This window comes from Papio anubis, chromosome 4, assembly GCF_008728515.1.
Source record: "Papio anubis isolate 15944 chromosome 4, Panubis1.0, whole genome shotgun sequence".
Lineage (NCBI taxonomy): Eukaryota > Metazoa > Chordata > Mammalia > Primates > Cercopithecidae > Papio > Papio anubis.
Genome location: NC_044979.1, coordinates 177,939,160 through 177,956,000, shown reverse-complemented (window position 1 = coordinate 177,956,000; position 16,841 = coordinate 177,939,160). Strand labels below are relative to the sequence as shown.

The window sequence follows — 16,841 nt, the reverse complement described above, 5'->3', positions numbered from 1 at the left end:
GAGTGGGGGTGGTAAGGGGCTTGGCCAGTACCCTTCGTTCAAATGCAAATCCTTAGACTGTACGTACCTTCTCGGTCACCAGGATCACAGCGTGGGCCGTGAGGGCTGGAAGGCTGGTGGCCAGCGGCTAGGGGACTTTGCGGCGCGTCAAGCCCTTTATTATAAACCCAGAAGGTCGCTGTCACTCGCATTGGCCAGGAGGCCCACGGGCTCCGGGAACCAGCTGCTCAGCCGACAGACAACGCAAAGGCCCAGGGTGCCGGCGCTCCGAGCCAGCGTTCTGTGCCGGCTCCTCCCTGGGCGGCTGGTCCCCGGAGGAGGTGAATTCCGCGGGCACGCCCACGTCCCCATCGCGGCAGACAATGCGCGGGGTCCCCTCCTGCCGGCTCTCTGGACCCTCAGCTGTCACCGCGGCCCGGGCCGGGGTGGGCAGGGGACCCGGCAGGACAGCTAAGCTCGCCCCTGCCGGGGACTCCGTGGAGCGGCTACTGGCCCCGTGCCCGCTCCCTCTGCCTCCACTTCCCCGGAATCCCAGCGTTGCCCCGGTCCGGGAACGCCCGGCATTGTCGCCTAGGGCTACTCTTCTAGATGTCGTATTTCAAAGACTTCCCTCCGCGAAAACAGCTTGAGACCGTCCCTGGCTCTCCGAAAACATCCAAACCAGCCCCGACTTACCCCCCAAAAAAAGAAAAGGAAGGAGGAAAGGAGCCGAGCTCCGAGTGCGCAGGGCCCCGCGCCCGGCTCCCTGCGGCAGCTGCAGGTGCTGAGCGGCTGCGGCGCCCGAGCGCCGATGGCCCCGCAGGTGCGGGCGGTGGGGCTGAGGGTCCCCGCCTCCCGGCCCGGCCCCGGCCCCGCGCCTCACCTGCGCCGCCGAGGCCCGCGCACCGCAGCCGGGCCCGGCCGCCTCGGGCGCTTCCTGCTCGCGACTTCCTGGAGCGGCGCGCGGGAGGCCCCGCCGCCCTTTCACTTTCCCTGGCTCGCGGGGCGCCGGCGGGGCCGCGCGGCTCCTCCCCCTCTCCGGCCGCCGCGACCCCCGGCTCCGGCCCCGGCCCCGGCCCCGGCGTGCCCAGGGTCGCACCAGCCCCGGAGCCACCGGGCGGGGGCGCCCCCACGCCTCGCAGCGCTGCCCGGCCTCTGCAGGCGAACCCGGGTCATGACCCGCGCCTTCCCCGGCTCTGAGGGCGCACGGGCTTTCGCTGGCCCGCTCCCCACCGGCCTCCGGGCAGTCCCAGGCGGCCTCTGCACCGCTGGCGCTCCGTCCTGAAGGCAGGTCTTCCCCACAGCGGCGAGGGTCACATGCCGCCGCGCCCCCACCCCCAAAGAGGGCCTTTCCTTGGCCTCCCGGCTTTTATTCCTATTGTGTCATGTCAAGGGGCATAATCATGAAGACCAGCACTCTATAGCGTGGAAATGTGGCACGCGGATTTGGCTATGTCGAACCAACTTGTAAGCCAGCTTGTGTCCCACCTCGCAGGCACGTGACAGAGGCGGCTCCCTGTTAGGCTGGGGGAGCCCGCCGGGTTCTTACCCTTGCTGGCCAGTGACCTGGCACACAGGCTCTACGTCACCCCAGAAACAACTCTTCTCCCTAGGCAGCCCCAGGGAGGCGCCTGGCCAGTCCCCTAGAAGCTACTGCCGAACACCCACGGAGTGGACCCCCGGCATGGCTTCAGAGCAGAGGGGGCTCCCAGCCCACTCCTGGGGAAGAGCAAAGTGAGGCAGAGGGGAAATTTTCCGGGAAAAGGCCTGCCCCTGGATAAAACAATGCTTAAGGATAAAACCAACCCCAGGCCTGGCTGTAAATGTCCCAACAGGCCAGTGCCCCTTGGACCTCCCCCAGGCCCGTTGAGCTTCCCTCTGGAGAAAGGAGAAGGCATTCTTCCCTGTGTTCGGCTTCCCTGCCCTGCTAGGCCTCGCAGTTTCCCCCTGGGGCCCTGCTTTGTTTCTAGAACACTCTGATATGTGTCTCTCTTGGCTGAGCTGGGCTGCGTGAAATCCATGACTTTGTTAGGCATTTGAGAAGCCTTCTGCAGGCAGAAAGAAGACCTGCCCACCTCTCTGCCACGCAGGGTTCAGCCACAGGAAGCCTGCGGCCCCTCATTCCACAAGCCAGATGGCCCAGGGCTCCAGCCTTCTCTTTTTGGCTAGGTTTTCTTCGGACCTTTCTCTCCGCTGGCCCCCTCTGCCAGTTCTTTCTCCTCTCTAGCTCTCCATTCCCGGTGATAGCCCAGTGTGGCTCCCATCCCTCTCTCCAATGGTCTCCGCAGCCCAGGCCCTTGCCACTGGTTCCGCTCCAGGCTACTCCTCTCTCACTGCACTTGTGCGAGGGTGTTCTCACCTCCAAGTTCTATCTCCTGCAATCCACTCTTTAAGCTGCCTCAAATTGCCCTCCTAAAGCAAAATCTGATCTTGACATTCCTGATTTTAAAACCTTTGGGACATCCCATCACCTACAGCTTTTACATTTGAAAGGCAATAATATGAGCTCAGGATATATAGGACACCTCGGCCACCACATCGAGACAGCTTCTTCCCACCCCTCCCCTCCCCCACCTAGCTTTACTGACATATAACAAACAAATAAAAATTACATAATTTATAGTCTATGATGTGATGTTTTGATATATGAATACATTATAAAATTATTGCGACAGTCAAGCTAGTATATCAAATCACCTCACATTATTTTTGTTTTGGTGGTGAGAATATTTAAGATCTATTCTTCTTGCAAATTTCAAGTATACAATGTATTATTACTAACTATACATTAGAGCTGTACATTAACTCTCTAGAACTTACTCATCTTTCCTAAGTGAAACTTTGTACTCTTTGGCCAGCAACTCCCCATTTCTCCCACCCTACTATACCCCTGGTAACCACCATTATTATATGCTCTACTTCTCTGAGTTCAAGTTTTTCAGATTCCACAAATAAGTGAGGTCATGCATATTCTTCTTTTTTTGTTAGTTTTTTTGTTGGCTGGTTTGTTTTGAGACAGGGTCTTGTTCTGTTGCCCAGGTTGGAGGGCAGTGACTGAGTGCAGTGGTCAAGGCTCACTGCAGCCTTGATCTCCCAGGCCCAAGTGATCCTCCCACCTCAGCCTCCTGAGTATCTGAGACTACAGGCCCATGCCACCATGCCCAGCTAATTTTTTAAATTTTGTAGAGATGGGGTCTTGATATGTTGCCAAGGCTGGTCTTGAACTCCCAGGCTCAAGAAATCTTCCTGCCTTAGCCTCCCAAAGTGCTGGCAGTAGAGACGTGATCTACCATGCCTGGCCTATATTTTTCTGTACCTGGCTTATTTCACTTAGCGTAATGTACTCCAGGTTCATCCATGTTGTTGCACATGACACGAAATCCTTCTTTTTAAAGGCTAAATAGTATTCCATTGTGTACATATAGATATACACCACATTTTCTTTATAAACTTCCCTCTAGTACTGCTTTTGCTGCATCCCATAAGTGTTGGTATGTTGTTTCCATTTTCATTTGTCTCGAGGAATTTTCTGATTTCCCTTTTGATATCTTCTTTGACCCCACTGGTTGTTCAGGTATGTATTTAATTTCTGCATATTTGTGAATTTTCCAATTTTCCTCCTGTTACTGATTTCTAGTTCATACTATTGTGGTCAGAAAAGATACTTGATATTTTAATCTTCTTAAATTTGTTAAAACTTGTTTTGTGGCCTAACATATGATCTAGCCTAGAGAATGTTCTGTGTACATGTAAATGTGCATTCAGCTGCTGGTGGAAGGAGTGTTCTATATGTCTGCTAGGTCCATTTGCTCTAAAGTGTTGTTCAGGTTCAGTGTTTCCTTATTCGTCTTCTGTCTGGGTCATCTATTCATTGTTGAAAATGGGGTACTGAAGTACCCTGCTATTACTGTATTGCTATTTCTTGAGTTATGTTAATAAATATTTAGGTACTCTGATGTTGGGTGCATATACATTTATAATTGTTATATCCTCTTGATGAATTTATCTCTTTCTCACTATATAGTGACTCTTATGAAGTTGTTGACTTAAAGTCTGTTTTGTCTGATATAAGTATCTTTTTTGCTCTTTATTTGGTTACCATTTGCATGGAATATCTTTTCCCATGCCTTTACTTTCAGCCTATGTATATCCTTAAAGCTAAGATGAGTCTCCTGCAGGCAGCACATAGATTTTTTTTAATATCCATTCAGACACTTCTGTCTTTTGATTGCAGAATTTAATTCATTTACATGAAAGTAATTATTGATAGATTACTACTGCCATTTAAAAAATTGCTTTCTGGCTGTTTGTAGTTCCTTTATTGTTTTCTTACTCCCTTACTATCTTCCTTTCTGATCTGATGATTTTTGTAATGGTATGCTTTCATTCCTTTCTCTTTACATTTTGTAACTCTACTACAGGTTTTTGTTTTGTGGTCACTATGATGCTTATATAAAACATTTTAGGCCAGGCGCTGTGGCTCTTGCCTGTAATCTCAGCACTTTGGGAGGCCGAGGCGGGCAGATCATGTGGTCAGGAGATCGAGACCATCCTGGCCAACGTGGTGAAACCCCGTCTCTACTAAAATACAAAAAATTAGCTGGGCGTGGTGGCATGTGCCTGTAGTCCCAGCTACTTGGGAGGCTGAGGCAGGGGAATTGCTTGAACCCAGGAGGCAGAGGTTGCAGTGAGCTGAGGTCACACCACTGCACTCCAGTAATAAAACGTTAGCTGCCTACAGAAATCCTACACTTCAATTTCTCCCCACCTCAACATATTTTATGTTACTGATATCACAATTTACATGTTTTATGTATTGTGTATCCACTTACAAATTATTGTAGCTACAATTATTTTTAATACCTTTGTCTTTTAACTTTTATACTAGAGTTAAAAGTGATTTACACACCACCACTGTAGTATTATTCTGAATTTGACTACATTTTTACTTTTACAGCGAGTTTTCTACTTTTATATGTTTTCATAATGTTAGCGTCCTTTCATTTCAACTGGAATAACTCCTTCTAGCAGATCTTGTAAGGTGGCCTAGTGGTGATGAACTGCCAGAGCTTTTGTCTGGGAAAGTCTTTCTCTCTCCATTTCTATAGGAGAGCCTTGCCTGGTATAATATTCTTGGTTGGTTGTTTTCTTTCAACACTCTGAATATATCATCCCACTCCCTCCTGGCCTTCAAGGGCTATGCGGAGAAACCTATTGACAGTCTTATGGGTTTTCTATGTGTGACAAGTTGCTTTTCTCCTGCTGCTTTCAAAATTGCTTCTTTAAGTTTTGAGAATTTGATTATAATGTATCTTGGTGAAATCTCTTTATATTTAGTCTATTTGTGGCTCTTTGGGACTCATGGATCTGGACATTCATTTCCCTTTACAGATTTCGGAAGTTTCTGTCATTATTTATTTAAATAAGCTTTCTCTTCCTTTTCTTTCTTTGCTCCTTCTAGGATTCCCGTAATGCTTATCCTAGATTGCTTGATGATCTTCCTAAGTTGCATAGGCTCTCTTCACTCTGTTTCACCAAGAGCATAGTATGTATACCATCAACTTAAGGAGCAGACATTCTCCCAGAGAAGGCCAAGGCAAAGCCAGTGACAGGCCTTGACTGACAAGGAACTGAGGTTTCCCTGAAGGGGGCTTTGAGGATACTAGGCTTCAGAGCTCAGGAAAATGCCTCATGCTTAGAAAGCATTAGAGCATTAAACACTATCAGAGAGAAAGAAAAGGGAAAATCAGAACCTGATTACTTAACATGGAGAAAAGAAATTCATTTTATCTCCACTGATCAAAAAGCAAGAATTCTAGCTGTATAGTGCACTGACCGGCGAGGAAGGGTGATTTATGTTCAGTTACGAGTGTTGTTGATAAGAAATACAATGAAAAGCCTCTCATCATTAAGCATGCTCTGTATTCCAGGCATCGTGCCCGGCCTACAGATATAAAACTGACAAAAGTCCACACACTGAAGAACTATAACGCAATCCAGCAAACATAATTAGGTGTGAAGGCGTAGGCGTTCCCAGTCCTATAGGACCCCAGCGAGGAGACTGGCCACACTCCCCACCCCATGCCATACTTCCAGGAGCCCAGAGAGGAGACTGGCCATGCTCCCTACCCCATGCCACACTTTCAGTTGCAGTACTTTTGACTCACTTCCTATTAACGTATGAAAGCTCTGTTTCCTCCAAAGCATTCTCCTCCTTGATCATAAAGAACAGGCAGTGGCCATGAAAAACAATGACTGAGTCACCCTGGCTGGGATAGACCTGTCAGTCCTACAGCGTCAGGGGAAGTGGCAAGGGATGTAAGATAACTAGATGTCGTCTCTAAAAGAAGAGGTCCATAGAAAACCTTTAAAACTGGACATAAAAATCATACTTTACTTATATTATTTAGAAATATAGGGAACTACCAAAAGAAATGGGTAAAAGAGTAGAAAACGGTTGGGGAATGAGACAGAGGAGTTGAAGGGATAAAGCCAGGTTCAGCTGTTTGTTGTTATATACCTTTAGTATCATTTCATTTTAAAACTATAGGCATGATATTTAAAGAAATATCAACATAAAAACAGAAGGCTGTGCTTAATTTAGGTAATGGCATTTTACTGGTAGAATTTTAGACACTGTGATATTTGAATTAGAGACATATTTGGAGGAGAGGAGCTTTGCAAGTATCCTGAAATAATAAGGGGACAAACACCCATTTATAAGGGTGGTTCTCTTTAAACTACCTGTATGAAATAGGCAAATTTTCTTGCTTCTAAGACCCCTTGGCAGTGTTTCCCAGCAGAGTAACTTTCTTGCTTTTCTTCTATACGTGTGGCAAAGGAAATAGTAACTGAGAGAGTACTCATGGGTCTTTGGGGAGTAAACTGGATCCTAACTGAAGTAGGACTTGATAAAGTCTTGAATCGAATTCAGGGACTTACAGTTCTTTCAGTGAAGCATTCCTCTGTAGCTGAGCTCCACTCTGGGGCTAACTTGTTGCCTGAGCCCATCTGTTGTAAATTCCTCTTGATTTTATGCCTATAGGTAGAATGAGGTCAGGTATGTGGGAACAGGAAACTGACCCATCAACTCAGAAGTCATTCTCGCAATTGAGCTAGTGCAGATACAGGAGATAAGCAAGTTGGAAAATTTTTATGGGGTCTTTAAAAAGGCATACTCTTAGGCTGGGCATGGTGGCTCACGCCTGTAATCCCAGCACTTTGGGAGGCCGAGGCAGGGGGATCATCTGAGGTCAGGAATTCGAGACCAGCCTGGCCAACAGGGTGAAACCCTGTCTCTACTAAAAATACAAAAATTAGCCAGGTGTGGTGGTGGGCACCTGTAATCATAGCTACTAGGGAGGCTGAGGCAGAATAATTGCTTGAACCGGGGAGGCGGAGTTTGCAGAGAGCTGAGATGGCACCATTGCACTCCAGCCTGGGTGACAGTGAGACTCCACCTCAAAAAAAAAAAAAAAAAAAAAAAAAAAAAAAGGCATGGTCTCCAGTCCAGCTCTAGTTTGGTAAACTACGTGGCTGAAATTAAGGGGCTGTTCTTTAAAGTTCCCTCTGGGCCAGCATTTGATGATTTATGGACATGGTACTTTTCAACACTGATGGAAGAATGAAATTACTCATATCCTCTTTATCAAACTGATATTGTTTGGGTATTTGTCCCCTCCAAATCTCATGTCGAAACTTGACCCCCACTGTTGGAAGTGGGACCTAGTGGGAGGTATCTGGGTCATGGGGGAAGATCCCTCAGGAATGGTTTGGTGCTATCCTCTCAGTAGTGAGTTCTCACTGTATCGGTCCCTGTGAGAACTGATTAGAAGGAGCCTGGCACCTCTCTCCATGCTCTCTCTCTTCCTTCCCCTCTCACTGTGTGAGGCCTGCTCCACTTTGCCTTTCACCAAGAATGGAAGCTTCCTGAGGCCTTCGTAAGAAATAGGTGCTGGTGCCATGCTTCTTGTTCAGCGTGCAGAAACATGAACTAAATAAACCTCTCTTCTTTATAAATTACCCAGCCTCGAGGATTCCTTTATAGCAACCCAAATGGACTAAGACACACACTTCAGTAGTCTTTCATGGATTGCCTATCTATTCCCACCAGACATGGAGTCTGGGAAAGGATGGCTTTGGATGGTGAGACTTTCTGCTCCATCAGCTTAATCTACCCTCCTCACCAGTGGCTGGCAGTTTAGGCAGCCAGTCCCCTCACAGCCTACACTGAAGACCTCAGCACTCACTGTGGCCATCAGAAGGCACATGCCCTGGGTTCCTCCAGGCAGCTGCTCCTTTCCAGTTAATTTATAGTTTTAACTCTTATGATTAAGACCATTAGTATTTAATTCTTATAACTGAAATCATTTCTAAAAAAGACTTACGCAACTCAATAATAAAAGCAACTTATTGAGCTGGGTGTGGTGGCTCGCGCCAGTAATCCTAGCACTTTGGGAGGCCAAGGCAGGTGGATTGCCTGAGCTCAGGAGTTCAAGACCAGTCTGGCCAACACAATGAAACCCTGTCTCTACTGAAATACAAAAAATTAGCTGGGTGTGGCAGAATGTGCCTGTAATCCCAGCTACTTGGGAGGCTGAAACAGGAGAATTGTTTGAACCCAGGAGGCAGAGGTGGCAGTGAGCTGAGACTGTGCCACTGCACTCCAGCCTGGGTGACAGAGTGACAGTCTGTCTCAAAAAAAAAAAAAAAAGCAACTTATTGAATATGATATTCTCTCCTGACTATTACTCGAGATTATCTTTTTGAGCATCAGCTAAGATTCCACAGTGAATACTGAGCTAGCAAAAAAAAAAAAAAAGCATGAGACTTGGAATCTGGAGTGACGGGTTAAAGTTCTGACCCCAAACTTACTCTTTTGGGACCCTGTGAAAGTCAATTTACTCTCCTGAACTCCAGTTTTCCTAGTGTGACTCTGTGGGGTTGATGTATGGATGAACGGGGAAAGTAAGGTGTTAGAATGTAGGCACCATGAAAGCAGACATTTTTAAACTGGTTTTATTCATCAGTGAATCCTTATCATGTATAGAATCATGCCTGGCACACAGGAGACATTCAATAAACATTTATGCTAATATTCCTAAGGATGGTTTAGGAACTCTAAATTAGTGTACAAATGCTTATGGCTGCTCTAATTATTGGAAAGCACAGCTAATCAGTATGAATATGTAATCAATCTAGGACTCATATCAGGAGCTGAAGGAAGGAGAGAGCCACAAAGTCCCTTGCATCAGTTTGTTTTGATTTGCTATTTTTCTCTAAAAATGAAGTTTGATTCCCTCCCACCATCTTTAATATACATCCTGTTAAGCTTTGATTATTTGACACAAAGTTAATAGAGGTTTAAAAATAAAATATGCCTCCAAAGTTACTATATATCACTTCGCAGCTATCTTTCTGATGGCAAATGAAGGAACATCTGTAAGAGTACACAGAAATGCCACTTTCAATTCAGGGGTATCAACATTGAACCAGGCCTGGGATGCCAGAGCTCATGTTCACCTTCCAAGTAGACAAGGGAATCCTCTTACTGCCTGTGCAGCCTCCACTTCACCAACATTAGCCTTATTAAATCTGTCACATGGGGAACATTCAATCAATTTGTGTTCCAGTTTCTTCTCCTCTAATGTAGGGTCATTGAATGTTTTCATCTGCAAGACACTGTCCCTATTACAAAGATGAATAGGAGAGGTCCTCATTCTTAGGAAGTGAACAATCTAGTTGGTACAAAACTACAGAGAGCCTCACATCACATAACTGAAAAATCCCCTTAAATCCTTAACCTGTCACAAATTTTCTGGTTTTAACTTTCAGAAAACAAAATTTAAAAAGCTCTTTTAGAAAAAAATCACGTTTTGGATACTGTAATTTTCACAAGTCAATATTTTGCACACACCAGTAGCCTTGTCTGTGTCTCTGCTCTAGAGCTGAAGCTTAGTGGGCTCCCTACCTGCTGGGGGCTGAAACCACAAGGATCTAGGTTGACTCTGGGGGATCGTGCCTCTCCAGCCTTCCAACTGCCCGACAGTGATGGAGTGTGGAGGGTTACTTCAGGGGCTACCCACCTGGGAGACACAGTCACCTGGAGGACGCTGCAGACAAGGGTTGGGGATAAGCCTGTCTATGGGGTTGTGTAAGTGACAGCTGAGGTGAGACCTGGAGAAGGCATCGAGTTACCCAAAAGAAGAGTGGAAGGTGTTCCAAGCAGAGAACAGCGTGGGCAAAGGCCCAGCAATCCTAGAGAAAGTTAGGTTTGGGGAACTGAAAGTCATTATGGCCAGAGCAGAGAGTGCAGTGTGTGAACATAAGGCAAGAGAAGAGGCTGGGGAGGGACTTGGTGGCCACGTCATTCGGAGCCTAATAATCGAATGAGGGAGTCTGGACTTTACTACTGAAAGATTTTAAACTGAAGAACAACATGATTAGATGTATGGTTTTAAAAGATTATTCCGGTCAGTGTGACAAATAGATTAGAAGAGAGTGAGACTAAGGCAGGGAGACCACCTGGGCTGTTGGTGTCTTCTTGGCAGAAGATGATGGTGTCCTGACTAAGGAAGAAGCAGTGGGAATGGAAAAAAGTAGATGGATTTGGAACAATTTGGAAGGAAGAATCTCCAGGATTTGGAGATTGGTTGGGGAAGAGGGAAGGAAAGAACTGGTCCCAGACATTGATGATGTTCAGATTCTGGCTTCGGAAACCAGTAGCAAGTGGGCCCTTCATTAAGATAAGGAAATAAAGAAAAGAGAAGGTTTGGGCAACTGGTGTGTGTAGGAAAGAAGTTCAGTTTTGCCCTTGTTGAGTTTGAGATGGATGATAAAAAGGTCAGCCCAAGAAGTGGCTTTTTTGTGGGATCTGGAATATAGGGGAGGAAGCATAAGCAATAATAACTTGAAACTGTTCTCAAAACCCTTTTAGAGTCAATTAATTCATTTATTCTGGTAGTGAACTTGGGAGCGAGATGCCTGTCTTGCAGGGTAATGCTGGGCACAGGCAGAGGCTGATGAGTTCTTGATCTCTAGGTCCTTTTTCTCCCTTTACTGTATAAATTTTACTTCTTCTACTACATTACAATACATATCATATATGTGCATGACTTAAAATAGTAACAAAAGAAAATATCATGACACACATAGAGAAGTTTCTAGAACTAAACACATACCTCGATGTCCAGCTTGCTGCCAGTTAGCTTGAAAAGGTGTTCAGGATTAAGGTGAAGAAAACAACCTAATAAAGCCAAGCTGCTTCTTCACTCCAGAGAGTTTCCTAAGCTATCACCCCTATTCTTTCTTCCGACACATCCTTGGAACTGAGACCAGGGCCAAGATGACCCAAAATGACCAGGCCATCTCCCCATTTCTAGCCATCCTAAAGCCTGGTGCACTTCTGGGACCCTCGTTAAATGTATTAATATAAAGAACTGCTAAAAAGAAAGCTACAATATTCTGAACATACCAAGATAACTAAGTAATCAAAGAAATACATTAGTGAATCACATTCTAAATGAAACAATCTTATCTTGTTTAATAAATACATATTTTCACATTTCCATTCTTGTTCAATGGGGAAAGTCTTTTAGGGCCCCTGAACTGAGACTTTGTTCTGAGGTCATAGATAACAGCACTGAGCTGTTCTAGTACCACCCGGATGTGGTTGCCAGAGGCCCCGTCTCGTTCCTCCCAGTGCAGGGCCTCAGTGATTAGATAGCACAAAGCCAGCTCTGGGAAACCTAAAATTGCCAGTCCAATTTAAAATCTTTCTGGCTTTCCTCTTTGTAGAGGGAGAGGGAAATGGTTCATTTAGCTCTTCTGATAACTATATTTGCTCCACAACTATTTAGAGGCTTGTCCTAGTAACTAGATAATTAAAAATGGGCTTGAGGAGAGGAGAAAGGCAGTTCAAACAAGCAGGTATGCCAGCGCCACAAGAGGAGGACAGCAACAGTATCCAGAGCTGAGGAAATTCTGGTAGTCACCCAAGAAACACGAGTGAATGAGATACTGAGAAAAGACACCCGACACATTGTTTTCTTAAAAACAAAATGCAGACTGGGTGTGGTGGTTCACACCTGTAATTCTAGCACTTTGGGAGGCTGAGGCGAGTGGATCTCTTGAGCTCAGGAGTTTGAGCCTGTGCAACATGGCAAAACCCTGTCTGTATAAAAAAAACCCAAAAAATCAGCCAGGTGTGGTGGCAGGCTCCTGTATTCCCAGGTACTCGGGAGGCTGAGGCAGGAGGATCACCTGAGCCTGGGAGGTTGAGGCTGCAGTGAGCTGTGATCATGCCACTGAACTCCAGCCTGGATGACAGAGCCAGACCTTGTCTCAGAAAAAAAAAAAAAAAAAAAAAAGGAGCATAATTTCCTTAAGTAATACCCCCTACCTTGTTCAATTTTATATTAAACATTTTCATTCATTCTCTTATCCAACATTTGTGACATAATAATTTTGGTATATCCTTAAGGTGAAATACTATTGTCTTTAAAACACTTTGGAAAAATTTTTTTGACATGTTCACCATATAATGACATGTGATAATGTAAATGACAAATAGAATGATTTCAATTAAATAGACATACATATGCATTTTAAAAGCGTGAAAGGATTCACACCAAAATGGCAGTAGTTATTATCTTTGGGAAGTGAGATTATTGGTTATCTTTATTTTCTTCATTATACTTTACTGTATGTTCCCAATTTTCTAAAAGTATTCAGTAATATTTAATAAGTTGAGTATCTGGTATGTGTCAAGTTCTGTGCCAGACTGTGGGGTGGAGGCCTTGGGAGGTGCTTAGGGAGGCTGACCTGGAAACACGTTACAACTGTGTAGGAAATGCATCAGAAGCACAACCAGAGAGATGGTAAGAAGGGGCTGGCAGCAGTTAGAAACAGCATCCCTAGGAAAGTTACATCTGGTAAAGTATTAAAGTTGACAAATTGTTCACCGGGTAGAGAAACATGGGCACCACATTTCAGAAAGAGAAAATAACATATACAGATATATGAAGGTGGCCTGCAAAAAACTAATCTAAATAATTAACAGGGGTTATCATAGGTGAAGAATCAGCATTTGGGGAAAAATGCTTATCTTCTCAAAGAATCGAGGAAATATTAATACAAACTAAAGTCACTACGAGACACTGCCTTGTCCATCAGATTAGCAGAGAAGAAAAATGACTTACAGTAGGCGAGGGAGCAGTGAGTCACACACTCTGTTCTGGTGAGAATGAGGATAGGTCTGGCCATTCTTGGAGGCAATGCAGCAACATATATTTAGGCTCAGCAATTTCTTGATTCTATAAAGCTGCAATCCAAAGAGCTGAATTTGAGATGTAGACAAAGATCTATGCATTCAGATGTTCATATTGATTTCATTCACTCATTCATCTATTTACTTTGGGCAGGGGGTTCACAGGTGTTCACTGTATTATTTTGCTGGCATATGTGAATATGTGTTCTTTTGTATGCATCAAATATTAAATAATTAAAAGATTTTAAAACCTGAGCTAAATATACATGTTACATTTCTATAGCACTTCCAAATCATTTCATCCTCATTATCTTATTTGATTATGACCTTTCTAAAAGTTGGGCAGGGGGAGCCTTATTCTGGGAAAATCATAAGCATGTGGTTCAGCATGCCACCTCTTTCCCTGTCCCTTTTCTAGAAAATCTGATCCACCCTTAGATCTTGAAAACTACAGCCCCATGTAGCACAGGATCTCCCACCACAACTGCTGGTTAGAGTGAGGCTATCTGCAATATCAAAACTAGAACCAACCTTGCATATCCACCAGTAGGAAAGTGTGACCTCCACTTTGGAATGAAGGATTAACATGTAGCCAGAAGGCATAATAGTTTTGGGTTTTGTTTTGTTTTGTTTTTTTGAAATAGAGTTTCGCTCTTGTTGCCCAGGCTGGAGTGCAATGGTACGATCTCGGCTCACTGCAACCTCTGCCTCCCAGGTTCAAGCGATTCTCCTGCCTCAACCTCCAGAGTAGCTGGGATTACAGGCGCCTGCTACCACGCCCAGCTAATTTTTTGTATTTTTAGTAGAGACAGCGTTTCACCACGTTGGGCAAGCTGGTCTTGAACTCCTGAGCTCAGGCAATCCACCCACCTTGGCCTCCCAAAGTGCTGGGATTACAGGCGTGAGCCACCACACCCAGCCCTGGTAATTTTTTTTAAACAGTGTAGATTTATGTAGAATTTGCCCCCAAATGGGTCTGTGATTTCTCATTTCTTTGTAATCCACTAGTACTCTACCTAGAAGACACTTAGATGTAGTTAAGCAACTGATATCCTGAGCAAGCCCTAGGAAAATGGAGTGTGTTAAGAAGAATTAAAAAAACAAGAAAAAGAAAAAAAAAATTCACATCACTTTTTTCTCTTTTCCTAATGCTGCATAAAGCACAGCTCTGTTGCAAGATAATATCTAACACTCAATTTGATAAACCTGTGTTAGTTGAGCACTTACTATGTGCCAAGCACTGAGCTATGTCCTTGAGTTGCTACCCAACGTGAAATTTGAGTCTATCCAATTTTCTGACATCTCTTGTCTCCACACAGGTGTCCACTAAACTATTTCCCCTACTGGTTATGATACATTATGGAATAATCTCACTTCCTGGGTGAAAAATAATTTACATTTCTCTCTTGACAGCTGTGTTTCAATAGCCTTCCACTGACCTACATACCTCAGGAATGGGCGTGTGTGTATCTGGCATTTTCCTCCTTGCTGGGTGCCAACTTTATGAGACATAATCCACAAACAGTTCAAATACCTACTTACACTTAAGAATCTACCTGTCTATATATATCCAGAAGCTTCAGTCTCTCCCCACCCTTATGTATATTAGTGCTAATGAACATGAGCATTAAAACTAAACTGTTCATCACAGACTAACTTCTGATTGTCACAAACAACTATCTGACTGAATCATCTTTGGCAGTTTGATTCTTTTCAAGAAAAAACCTCTACTGAAAACGATTAAGACAAACGAGTTAAAATTCTCCCCCAAACATACTGATAGCCAAAAGGTGCTTAACCTATTATAAGATTAACAACAGTACAATTAATAGTAATAGCTCCCATTTACTAAGTGCTTTACTGTGTGCTAGGCACTGTGCTACTCTCATTATGAATATCTAATTTTGACCTCACAACAGCCCATTTTACATATGAGTAGACTGACTTCAGAAAGAAGTATATGGAGCTAGGGCTCCAATCCCGGGTCTGTCTCTATCCTCTAAATGCTAATATGTGATACTACTAACACTGTTTTAAAAAGTTTTCAATTGTACATGTAGATAGAACTTTTTCTATCTATATACGCTAATATATTTGTTTATTAATATGCATATATATGAAATTGGTAAATTTACCAGAGTACAATTATTCTAATAAACAACCTCATAGTTCTATAGTTAAAATAGGCCTGAACTCATTTTGTTGAAAGTCCCTGCTTTTTATCTGAACAGTGCCTACAAAACTTCAAAAAAAATCTGTTTGCATTTTACCGAAGCCCCTCAGTTCTTAAGGCCTTTTCTCCACACTGTCCAGGAGAGCTCAGAAGAGACACTCTTAGGGACTCAGTCGCCATGGCAACTGCCAAGCTGCAGGGCCTCCAGCTGGGAGGTGGGCCTGGAAGGTTGTGGAAAATACAGAAGGCAGCCCCAGGGTGGTTTCAACAGTTTCCCTGGCCTTGGCCATCCCACCAGGAAGCAGAAGGCACCCTGACCAGCCCCTCTGCAGAGATCAACCATGGCCGGCCTGGGACTGTTTTTCTTCTTTTTGAAGGGGTTAATGGGTAAAAGGAAATGGATCGCTCCATTTCTACGTAAGAAGGACAAGAAGATCATTTCTTACTGAAGAAACGAAGTGCAGAGGAACCGCGGCCACTGCTGCCCTCCACTCTCCTGAGGGCGTTCCCCTAGGCCCTCACTCCTCCCTGCAGAGCGGCACTTGCACGAACTTCCCGCTTGGGGGTTATGGGAAGGGCCTCTGTGGATGATGGGAAAGCCCCGCAGGGGATAATGGGAAGGCCTCGCGGGGGATGATGGGAGACCCCTGCCAGAGGAAGATGGGCAGCCCCTTTTGATTTTTAAGCGGTGGAAGAGGATTTCCTCTCATTTTCCAGTAAGGAAAAACCTTCTGATGATGTCCTCGTCTTTCTGCCTCTCATCTTCCCACCACTCCCACGCCCCAGGAAAGGAGGAAGATGGGCTGAGCAAGCATTTTGAGGGCCTTCAGAATTGGAAAGCGCTGCTTCTGGCATTACCCGGCATTTCCAGGTCACTGTGGGGTCAGGGGTCAGGGATCCTGGGGCTCTGAGTGAGGCATCCGCTTGGCTTGATGAAGTCCTCCTTGGGTTTCCTGGGTGCGCAGAGAGGTGCCCAGCGCTCCGACTGCCTCTTGGCAGCTGTGGCTTTCAGCTGAATCTGGGCTGGGGTGCAGCTTCTTTCTGGAAAGAGGAATTTAGAATCCAGTCCAGGTGCTGCTGCAGGAGGTGCTGGGAGGCCCATCCTGTTGTTCACCCCTTCTTGCCTTTGTCAATTATTTGGATAATTGCTAAACCTACAGTGTAGTGAAATTACTATAGATTGAAAGATTTGGGAGGGAAGACCCTGGCAAATTTGTACGGGATAGAGATCAAATTGTAAACCTTAGGATTTAATAGCTGTAGCTAGATGTCTAGTTGCTAAGGATGTGATCCAGAGCAGGGTTTGCTTAACCATGTAGTTTGCTTAAGCCACTCCCTGGTGTTTGCAATCCAAGGCATTTGAACCAGTGGTCCTCTGCTTGGTAGATGCTTTACAGTCACTGCCAGAAAACTAGTTATTTC

The 16,841-nt window shown here is 45.0% G+C and overlaps 1 protein-coding gene across 7 annotated transcripts in view; it reads right to left on the bottom strand.

The window, feature by feature from the left end:
- The window catches only part of SLC37A1 (solute carrier family 37 member 1), an 82,017-nt gene extending 66,012 nt beyond the window's left edge, over positions 1-16,005 (bottom strand). For 2 of the 7 annotated variants that reach the window (XM_009202202.4, XM_009202200.4), the window contains exon 1: positions 68-783. The gene's annotated coding sequence lies outside the window, so the exon portion shown is untranslated. Of the gene's footprint in view, positions 1-67; positions 1,030-13,178; positions 13,301-15,865 lie in introns of those variants that run through there. The other 5 variants (XM_009202199.4, XM_003895443.4, XM_021935468.2 and 2 more) reach the window with 5 other exon arrangements.
- Positions 16,006-16,841: the final 836 nt, after the last annotated feature.